The sequence below is a fragment of the Zingiber officinale genome, chromosome 11B (assembly GCF_018446385.1).
Source record: "Zingiber officinale cultivar Zhangliang chromosome 11B, Zo_v1.1, whole genome shotgun sequence".
Classification (NCBI taxonomy): domain Eukaryota; kingdom Viridiplantae; phylum Streptophyta; class Magnoliopsida; order Zingiberales; family Zingiberaceae; genus Zingiber; species Zingiber officinale.
The window spans coordinates 8,463,896-8,474,411 of record NC_056007.1 but is presented as its reverse complement, the minus strand read 5'-3'; the positions used below and the strand labels follow the sequence as shown (position 1 = coordinate 8,474,411).

Genomic DNA, 10,516 nt, shown 5'->3' with positions numbered 1-10,516 from the left:
ATAATAATATAAATCAGAGATTTTTTTTTATCCAGATAACGTAAAGTAAAATGCTTCATCAGAAAACAAAAAATTAAAATTAAAATTAATAAAATTTTATTTACGTTCAATAATGTCTCAAAAAGATTGAATATCTAAATGTTAGTGAGAAGTCTAAATTTTATATAAAAATAATATTTTATTTTTTTTAAAAAAATATTTTTTTTAAACCGGTCATTTTTATTCCCAAATTCAAATGAAAAAAATTTAAAAATATATTAAAGGGCTTTTATTATTATTATTATTATTATTGCCTAGGGCCTCGGGGAATCTTGAGACTACCTTACCAAGGAAAAAGTTTTATCCCTTGATGCCTCGCTGGAGGAGTCCTCCAAACCCTTGGGAGGCGCCTTCAAGCTTTGGATGAGATTTCCCGAGGACTATAAAAAGACCCCTGGATCTAGGAAATCAACAACAACTTTGATATTTAGTTTCCTAGTCTTTTTTGAGCTATTAACGAGTGTAAAAGGATTCTCCGCCTTCAGTAAAGGAGATTATTAGTGAGCGTTCATTTGCCTTGGATTAACAACTATCTAGGTTGTAACCAAGTAAACTCTGGTGTCTTTTACTGTTTTTCTTTAAGTTGTTGTTTTTTTGTAATCGCAATACTAATTCGAGTCGAAAGATCGAGAAGGTGTTTTATTTTTGTGTTTCAGGCAACCCAACCCTCTCTAACCGACTTACCTGGTCCAACATTTAGTTCGTTAATATTATAAATAATGTTCACGAATATGTTCATGAATTTATTTATGAATAATATTCACAGACATGTTCATGAATAAAATTAAAAATTTATAAATGATGTTTATTAATAATACTCTTATCAATATATTAAATAAATAATGAAAATTTTAAAATAAATAAATAAATTTTTATTATCAAACTTAATAAACGGCGAAAGAAGTTCAAAATGTAAAAATATTTAAATAATTAAAAAAAACTTGAATTAAAAATTTGATAGCATCTAAACGAACAAAACTTAAGCTAAACTTGAACAGAACTCAAGCCAAGTCAAGCTTCCAAGCTCAGTTAAAGAAACTAAGTTAAACTTAAATAATTATTTAACCATTTGATTTATTTTAACTTAAAAAAATTAAGTTAAACTTGAATAATTATTAACGATTTGGTTATTCAATTATTAACGATTTGGTTCATTTTAACTTGAGCTTTACTTACTTGATTATCTTACTAAATAAATTTACATATCCTAAAGTTTGAGTACATTTAGCTGATGTATAGCCCTAGGTAATATTAGGGAATTAGTAAAGTTAATGAGTATGAATTATATATTAGTTTATAAATAAATTATTTGGTTATCAATAAAATATTAAGAAAATTAATCTTATCCTTTCCTATTACTTTTCTTAACGTTTATTTCCATTTTTAATTTCTTTTTCTTCTAACTTCGCTTTTTAATCAACGTATATTTATGTATTCATCTCATTTAAAATTTAGAGCAATCATATGCATATGAAAAAATTTCAAAAAAAAAAAATTAGGGATAGATAAATTCATGATCCATCATTTTATTTTTTATGGATCCAATCATATTATGTATTTATCTTTAAATATTTTCCTAAGATTCTTTTATACATATTATTTTTCTAAATTTTAACGCGCAAAGAGTGATTTAAATGAGTATAAAATACCACTGGCAACACAAAAAAAAATGACAATTAATTCAAAATCAATGTATATTAACCCCGGCTACCGTATACCGTGCAATTGTAAAGTACTTTTATGAACTCTAAAATATTTATAGTTTGATTTTTAACTATGATATATTATAGGATATTTTTTTTTAATAAAATGATAAACCTAAAATGTTAAATTGTTGGGCTGTTGGGTTGTCTGATATGAGCACTTCTAAATTTATCCTAATAGACGATGATAAATTTTTGTAAGATCAAATTGATCATCTCCAGAATTAGTCGGTTGAAGGGGTTAAATACATAATGGTAGCTAAAGACAATGCAAAAGTCTTCGAACACGATGCGATAGTAACAAGTGGGATGGACTTTCCATAAAACTAGGATTCAAAATTCCTGCCTGACATATCATACGTCTGTGGTGCTTGAATTATTTATGATGTTAGGTCATTCATAAGAATCCATACACACTTCTCACTTTTCAAATTTATCATGTTAGTCAATGGACAATTTTTATGGGACAAAGAACTAGACGCTAGGTACGAAATAAAAGGTAAGGTATGATAAAATTTTAAAAGATTTTTTTATCATATGGATAAAATAAATGTTAGTTATAAATTGTTTTCATAATTATATTACATTTAGGAACAAATGATGACAAGATGTCAGGATGGCCGAGTGGTCTAAGGCGCCAGACTCAAGTTCTGGTCCTCTATCGAGGGCGTGGGTTCAAATCCCACTTCTGACATTTTGTTTTGTTTTAACAAAAAATAATTTAAATTTGAAGTAAAAAAGAAGGAAAATACAGCAAATTCCACTGGAAATATTTTATTTTCATAAAAAATGTATAAATGCAGATTTATATATTTTATTTTCCCAACTCGTTTAATTACTCATTGCCATACATCATTGTAATAATTAAGTCATTATAAACATAGAACTATAATTCCAACTTTTGAATATTTGAGTTTAATTCATTTATAATCGAGTTAAATTCGAATTTTATTTAACAAATATATTCATGACTCACGAATTTATTCAAATTTTTATTGAGTCTAAACTAATTTAATAAATATAAATTATAATTTTAAATATTCATTAAAAATTAAATTATATATTAAAAAAATATAATATTTTTATTAAAATTTATAATTTTATTATAATAAAAAAATTTAATATATTTATCTATATCTTTCATAAATAGATTATATAAAATCTATAAATTTAATATTAAAACTACTATTTTTTATTTAAAAGTTAATTCACAAACTTAATGAATATGTTTACAAATTAACGAGTAAAATATTATAAAACTTGAGCTTGATTTATTTATCTTAACGAGTCTCATTAAATAAATTCAAACGAACTTTTATCGAATCGAGGTTCAAATAGCTCATGAACAACTTGACTTATTTACACCCCTATATAAACATCCTTGGCTAAAGCCTAAGTTAATTATTTTCTCGTCTCATTAGTTGGTATCTATATATAGATCTAACAAGCACATGAACAACTTAACTTATTTACACCCCTATATAAATATTTCTGGCTAGAGCCTAAGTTAATTATTTTCTCGTCTCATTAGTTGGTATCTATAGATCTGTTAGAGTAAATATTCCCATAATTTACTCTTTTCAAATGTGGAACATCTTTTTACGTCAACAAGTTAATCATTGGCATTATGCTACTTATGGAATCAATTTAAATTATTACCAAGTCATATTTTATTCTTCTAACTATCTAAATTTGTAAAATGATAATAATATTAATAAAAAATTAAGATCTATAAATTATTAGAAAAATTTACTAAAAATATATTTTAATGGGGTAAGAAGGGGGATCCGAGTGGTCGTTTTAAAAAATCGAAGCGCTACTTTGGATTTTTTTTTTTCCTTTACGAAAGGCTGCGCACGTGCGGTTCTTTGACTCATTCAAAAAGTCAAAAGTCGGTCTAAGTTTGACCATCTAGAACTCTAATTAGAGCCGCTCAAAGTAAAGTAGTCAAAGTCTCAAAACATTCGAACATGAAACTTCGATTAAAATGTCAGTGTTCATTGGACTAAAATTAAATTAATTAAAGTAACATTCTTTCTATTTTTATTCATAATCCAATTTCAATTGTTCGAACCACTGATACCAAAAGTAACCGATCTGACCCTGAAAAGATTTCTTATCGGTTATTAAAATAAATCACAATCAAATACCCATGATATACTCCACTCCGATATTATAACTGTGGATCGTAAACATGGTCGTTCTCAATGGCGGATCTAGAGGAGCGGAGGTATATTTAAGTACCTCTTTGCTCTTAAAAAATTCCATCTGTATATTGTAGTCCGAGGGGCATCGAGAAGGAAGACAAACTCCAGCTCCCTTTTTTAAACACCCTCTTCTTCTTTTATCTAGATCCGTCACTTGTTCTGCTAGGTGGGGGTCGCTCAGTCATTCCACATGAATAATCTTACTTCATATGTTCATGCTTCAACCGAGAATCAAATAATAGTACTATGAGTATCCACCAAATATGAGTATCCACCAAATACCTTACCCTTACACCGTATATCGGGTAGTAACATTCTTTCTAAAAATATCAAATGGATTAATTATTTCAATTTTCTTGATTAATTAATTACATATGATTTATCTTACAACGATAAAATTACTATATATAATCTAGAGGTCAAGAATTTAAGTCTAAAAAATAACTTATTGTAAAATAAGATAAAACTATATACATGATGCATTCGTTGGATTTTTGTTATTAATATTATTATTTTTTAAATAATTTTTAAATTTTAGGTATTTTGATAATTTTTATCTTGTTAAGTTTTTAAATTTTGAGTTTGGTATTTTAGAATTATGGGTAATTTTTTTTACTATTATGATTTTTTTTTCCCCATTGTATCTTAGTAATTAGGTTCTATATGTTTTTTTAATGTTTTAGGGGTTTAAAGTTTATATAAATAATTTTAAAAGATGTTTTTGAGGTTTTTTTTACAGTAGCATTATTTTCTTATTTTTGATATTTCTGTATCAATAATTGCACTAGACTGTCCGATAATATATTTGGTCAGTTCAAATCTTCTCATCTGCAAACTGTGAATTAAAAGATGAGTTATTTTCCACCATTAGTGAAGAATGATGACTCCATATATAAAATAAATAAGGATTATCACTCTTCATTAATGATGAGGAGTGACACATTCTTTCCACATTTTGTGGATCAGATGATCCGTACTCTTGTTTGGTTGTTGCCTGTTGATGCAGGCATGTGCGGTACAAAATAAAAAAAAAAAAATAAGACGAAAAACATCGATCGGAAACGATGTCTTATAAAATGAGAGCAGATCCTCTGGTCCGTAAATTACGGACCAGAGGATGATCCATTACATGAGGGTCCTTGATTTGGATAGACCCCATATTTAAATAAATGGGGTTCATCTACATCAAAGGTTCACATCAATGTCCATATCTTAATTTATAATTTGTGGATTAGAAGATCCCTATTATTATAAAGTCAAACACTGACAAATTCAAATTTACAAATCTTAGTTCACATTAATAAGGCAGTCAAGTTTTTTAAAAAATGATAAATTTCCTTCCGTTTCTGATATAATTGTAAATCACTTAAAGAAATAATAAAAAGGATCAAATTTAAATTTTAAATAAAATTAATATTTTGATGATCACCTTGGAGAAAAGATCGTGTTAGTAGGGCATTTCTAATGTACAATTTTAAAGAGGTTTGTAACATAAAAAAAAATATGCTAAAATCCTTATGGACATGAGGTTTAAGTTTAAGATTGTTATTGGTGTAGAAATTAAAAATCGGCAAAAGTTAGTACATATTGGAAATATATAGAATAAAATCTTATATAAACTCTAAATCCTAAATATAAAAGAAAAAAAATGTCCTAAAAACTATAAAAAAATAAATATATATAATCTGACATCCTCTCAAACTCATAACACTACAACTAGAAACATTGAGAATTTATCAAACAAAAAAAAATGAAAATATGGAACGTAATGTGTTTTGGTAAACATATCAACAGTTTATAGATTTGAAGGAACGAAAGACAATGTGATGATATCAATCTAAAGATGATGATGAGTAATGTGACAATCAATTTTAATATATTTTGTCCGCTCATGAAAAACTGAATCATGCGTAATTTGAATAACACTCTAATTATCACAATATAATGGAGTAGATTGATGAAGAGAGATACTCATATCTACAAGCAACTAACTTAATCAAACTATCTCACAAATAGTTGAAGTCATGACATGGTATTCAGCTTCTTTGGCAGATTTAGAAATAACATCTTATTTCTTACTCTTTCCAAAAATGAGGGAATCACTAAGAAAAATGCATAAGCCAGTGGTAGATTTATGATCCATAGGATCACCAACCCAATCAACATCAGAGTATGCACAGTTCCAGAGATGAAGTAGAAGGAAATAAAAGACTTTGAAATTGAGTCGTGTCTCGAAGATACTTGAGAATACGAAAAACAACAGCCCAGTGAACTGTAGTTGGTGCATCGATAAATTGATTAACCACATGAACAACATACGCAATATTGGGATGAGTCACAGTGAGATAAATCAAACTTCCAACAAAAGTTTGGTACAAACTAGGATCCGACAAAGGTGAGTCATCCAATAGAGAATATTGAACATTAGTCTCAATAGGAGTTTCAACGACTCTATTATCAGTACGACGTGAATACTCAAACAGTTCAGATATAGACTTTGACTGAATAAAAGATAACCTTTTGGGTAATATGCGACCTTAATGCTTAGAAAGTAGTGTAGTATACACAAGTCTTTCATAATAAAATAATGAGCCAACTCAGACTTCAAGGAAGCAATTCCATAAGAATCATCACCAGTAATAATCATGTCATCAACATATTATGATAAAAGAATACGACTTGCACTAGTACATCTGACAAATAATGTTGAATCATGATTTTTATGATGAAAATCAAACGAAGTAATGCCTGTAGAGAACTTCTCAAACCAAGTACGAGGTGCTTGTTTGAGACCATAAAATGTTTTACGAAGTCTGCAAACTTCACTAAGTTAGTGTGAAATACCAGGGGGAGGTGTTATATAAACTTCTTCATGAAAATCACCATTTAGAAATACATTATTGACATTCATTTGAGATATTCTCCATCGACAAACGAAAGCAACAACAATCAGAGTACGAACAGTGCTAATTTTTGCAATAGAAGTAAATATTTTCTCATAATCCATATCATACTCCTTAGAATAACCTTTAGTAACAAAATAAATTTTGTATCATTCGATAGATTCATCAGATTTAGTTTTGATCTTATATACCCAACGAGAACTAATAGTATATTTTCCAAGTGGCAACAGTACCAAATCCCATGTATGAGTTTGATGCAGAGCAGTTAATTCCTCAGCCAAAACATTTACCAAAGTGGGTTATGAACAACTTTTCTATATAGGATACATGCTCAGAAAGATAATGAATAGATGCAACAAATGAAATAAAAGAATGAGAATAATAAGAGTAAGTAAAATCTGGTAATTTAGTAGACTTACGAATATGAGTGGACTGACGACAGTGGAGAGAAGGATCATCTGAAACCTCAGGAGATGATTGAGTAGTGGGAGAAGAAGGAGCATATGGAGCAGATATCTGAGAAACCAAAATATCATATTTAATTTGAGTTACTAGTAAGAGCTGCGAGTGAAACTTCTTCAGTGTCGGTATTAAAAAGATCAATGCAAAACAGATCTGACTTTGTCATATTATACAAACTAACCAGAATAGAAAAAAATGAAATATGCTTAAGAAACATAACATAATGAGAGACATATAATTTTTGACTAATGAGATCAAAATAATGACATCCTTTTTGACTAACACCATAATCCAAAAAGACACAAAGAGCAACCCGAGGGGTTAACTTATTACGCTCGACATGTGGATGAAGGATAAAGCAAGTATAACCAAAAACATGCAAAGAGGAATAGAAAAGAGTGTTGGATCGAAAGCGCTAGGGGGGGGGGTGGGGAGTGAATAGCGTTCGTGGCTAATTCGTTCATTTTGGAAAACTCAAAGTAAAACACACAGCGAAAAATAAAACACATAATGCAAACACCAAGTTTTTTACTTGGTTCGGAGCCTGTGGCGACTCCTACTCCAAGGCTTGCACGTAAGAGTGCTTTTGATGGGCAATCACTAAGCAATTTGAAAGAGTACAGAAGGATTACAATTGTAGTACAAGGAACTTTTAAATGAAAGCAATACCGACAAATTTGTAAGAGGAAATCTTCTAGAAGAATCGTCGTCGGAGCTTTCGGGCGTCATGGAAGTGATTTCTAAGAAGCTCGTAGAAGCAGAAGTAGTTCATTGCGTTGTATTGAAGCTTCTGGTTGAGGCTACCTTTATAGGCTATTTAGGTCGTCCGGAACCCCTCCGGGCGCTTGGAACACATGGCTCGGCCACTCCACACGCGCCACATCAACTTCTCGATAACTTTTGGGTTCCAGGCACCTGGATCAACTCCGGGCACCCGGACCAGCTCGGGCCGCCCGGGCCTGTTCCGGGCGCTCGGACCACCTTTCTCCAGCTCCTTATTTTCTGCAAAACAAAGTTAGTTTAGGCAAAAATAATATACATATAATATGAAATTATGACAGCCTTTGACTGTCCGGTTTTGACTTCGGATTTCCATCCGGAAACCCTAGGTCGAACCGACGCCTACTGTTCCCTTACCGGGGAATGCCCCCTTACCTACTCCACTCAAGAGAGTTTACCTGTTGCCAGACCGGTCCTCCAGATCGGCTGGACTTTTGCTTAGCACCCGAGGCTCCAGGATTTTCTGTTGGACATTCGCTCCATGGCCCGTCTAATCTTCCACCTGTTTCGCGACACTAGGATTTCAACCTAGAGTCCCCTACTCTAGGATTTTTGCCCGAAGCCTTCGACCCGCCAAGACTTTTCATCTAGGGTTGCCACCCCCTAGGACCTAGGGTTACCATCCCCTAAGGTTTTCCACTTGTTTAATCGCAGCTAGGGCTTTTGCCTAAGTACACTTAGTATTGGTGCGGTTAGCACTAACGGTCTAACTCAAGTTTTGATGAATGACAAAGTACGTTAAGTTAGTTTCATATTGATCTAATACTTCTACGAAGTGTACAGGAGAAGCCCATACAAGTCGACAGGCTGACCTGACGTCTGACACGAAGTCCAGCTAGGTTGATGGGCTGACCTGATAGCTGGCACGAAGCCCAGACGGGTTGATGGACTGACCTGACGTCTGACACGAAGTCCAACTAGGTCGACGGGCCGACCGGATAGCTCGCACGAAGCTCAGACGGGTCGACGAGCTGACCTGACGTCTAGCACAAAGTCCAGCTAGGTCGATGGGCTGACCTGATAGCTGGCACGAAGTCCAGACGGGTTGAAGGGCAGACCGGACATCTGACAGGTAACTTGAGGTAAGTCACTGGAGGAGAGTGACTGTGAGGACGCGTTCCCGGGAAGGGAACAATAGGCGTCGATCCAACTTAGATCCATTTCGGAAATCTAAGTTGAGATCGTGACTAGATTCCGGTCTCGAGGAGACGAAATCTAATTTAATATTCTGCTTGTTAATTATAACTATGCTAACACTTTGTTTTGCAGGGTAATATAAATTGCACTTTGTCTCGGACTAACCATTTCTTGCTGGAGAAGGACTTCCTGGAGAAAAAGTGGTTCGGGCCCCCGAAAGGGGTTCAGACGCCCGGAGTGCAAAAATTATCCCCAACCACGTCGCCATGTGGAGTTTCATGTGTGGACGGGCTACGCCACATTCTAGGCGCCTGGAAGGCATTCGGACGCCCCGAGCCTCCTATATAAGGAGGATGCACCCTAGAACAAAGTACAACGAACAATAAGATCTTCCAACGTTTGCTCTGTCGTGCTATGCTCCTTCGACCCTGCGAAAGCTCCTCCGACAACGCGCCTCGTTTTTATTTCTCTTTGTTGTCGGTATTATTTCTTTAAAGCAACTGCACTTTCTATTTGTAAAATAATTATTCAAATTGCTAGTGGATTGCCCAACGAAAGCACTCAACGAGTATGGACCTTGGAGTAAGAGTCGACCAAGGCTCCGAACAAAGTAAAAAGGTTCGTATTAGTATTGTACTTTTTCGTTCTTGATTTTTTCCACTGCTTACTCTACAACTTTCCGATCAATATTCACCCTCCTTCTATCGAATTATACGATCCAACACTTAGGACTTTCCTGCAAACTTATTCAAACACGTTAAACCATAAATAACCTTAATTTTGAACCCTTTGCCATTATCAAAACTTAGATTCGATCGTCGGATACTTCCCGCACCAACAAGGAGCATGCCTATATAATTTTTCAAAAGGTGACAAGCCTGAATTGTGTGAGATTGTAATTCTATTAATCACATGAGCAACAGTAAGGATTGCTTCCCCCAAAAAAATATTAGGAATACTGATAGATAATAAAAATGAATGAGTTATTTCAATAAGATGTCTATGTTTCTATTCAACCACACCATTCGGTTCAAGAGTATTTGTATACGAGGTTTGACGAATAGTACCATTAGAAGTAAGTAAATTTGAAAAATGATTCGAAGTGTATTCACCCCCTAAATCATAATAAAAATATTTTATAATATTAGAATGTTGAGTTTTTACAAGAGCTCTACAGTTGTTGAAAATGATAAGATAATCAGACTTGTGTTTCATAAGATAGACCTAACAATAACGAGTGCAATAATCAATAAATAAAATATAATATTTTGACCCCCCCCTTTTA

The 10,516-nt window shown here is 32.6% G+C and overlaps 1 non-coding gene across 1 annotated transcript; it reads left to right on the top strand.

Annotated features, from left to right (window-relative positions):
• Positions 1-2,352: 2,352 nt before the first annotated feature.
• Positions 2,353-2,436, top strand: TRNAL-CAA. Its single transcript has one exon. It is a non-coding gene; the product is annotated as a tRNA-Leu (tRNA).
• Positions 2,437-10,516: the final 8,080 nt, after the last annotated feature.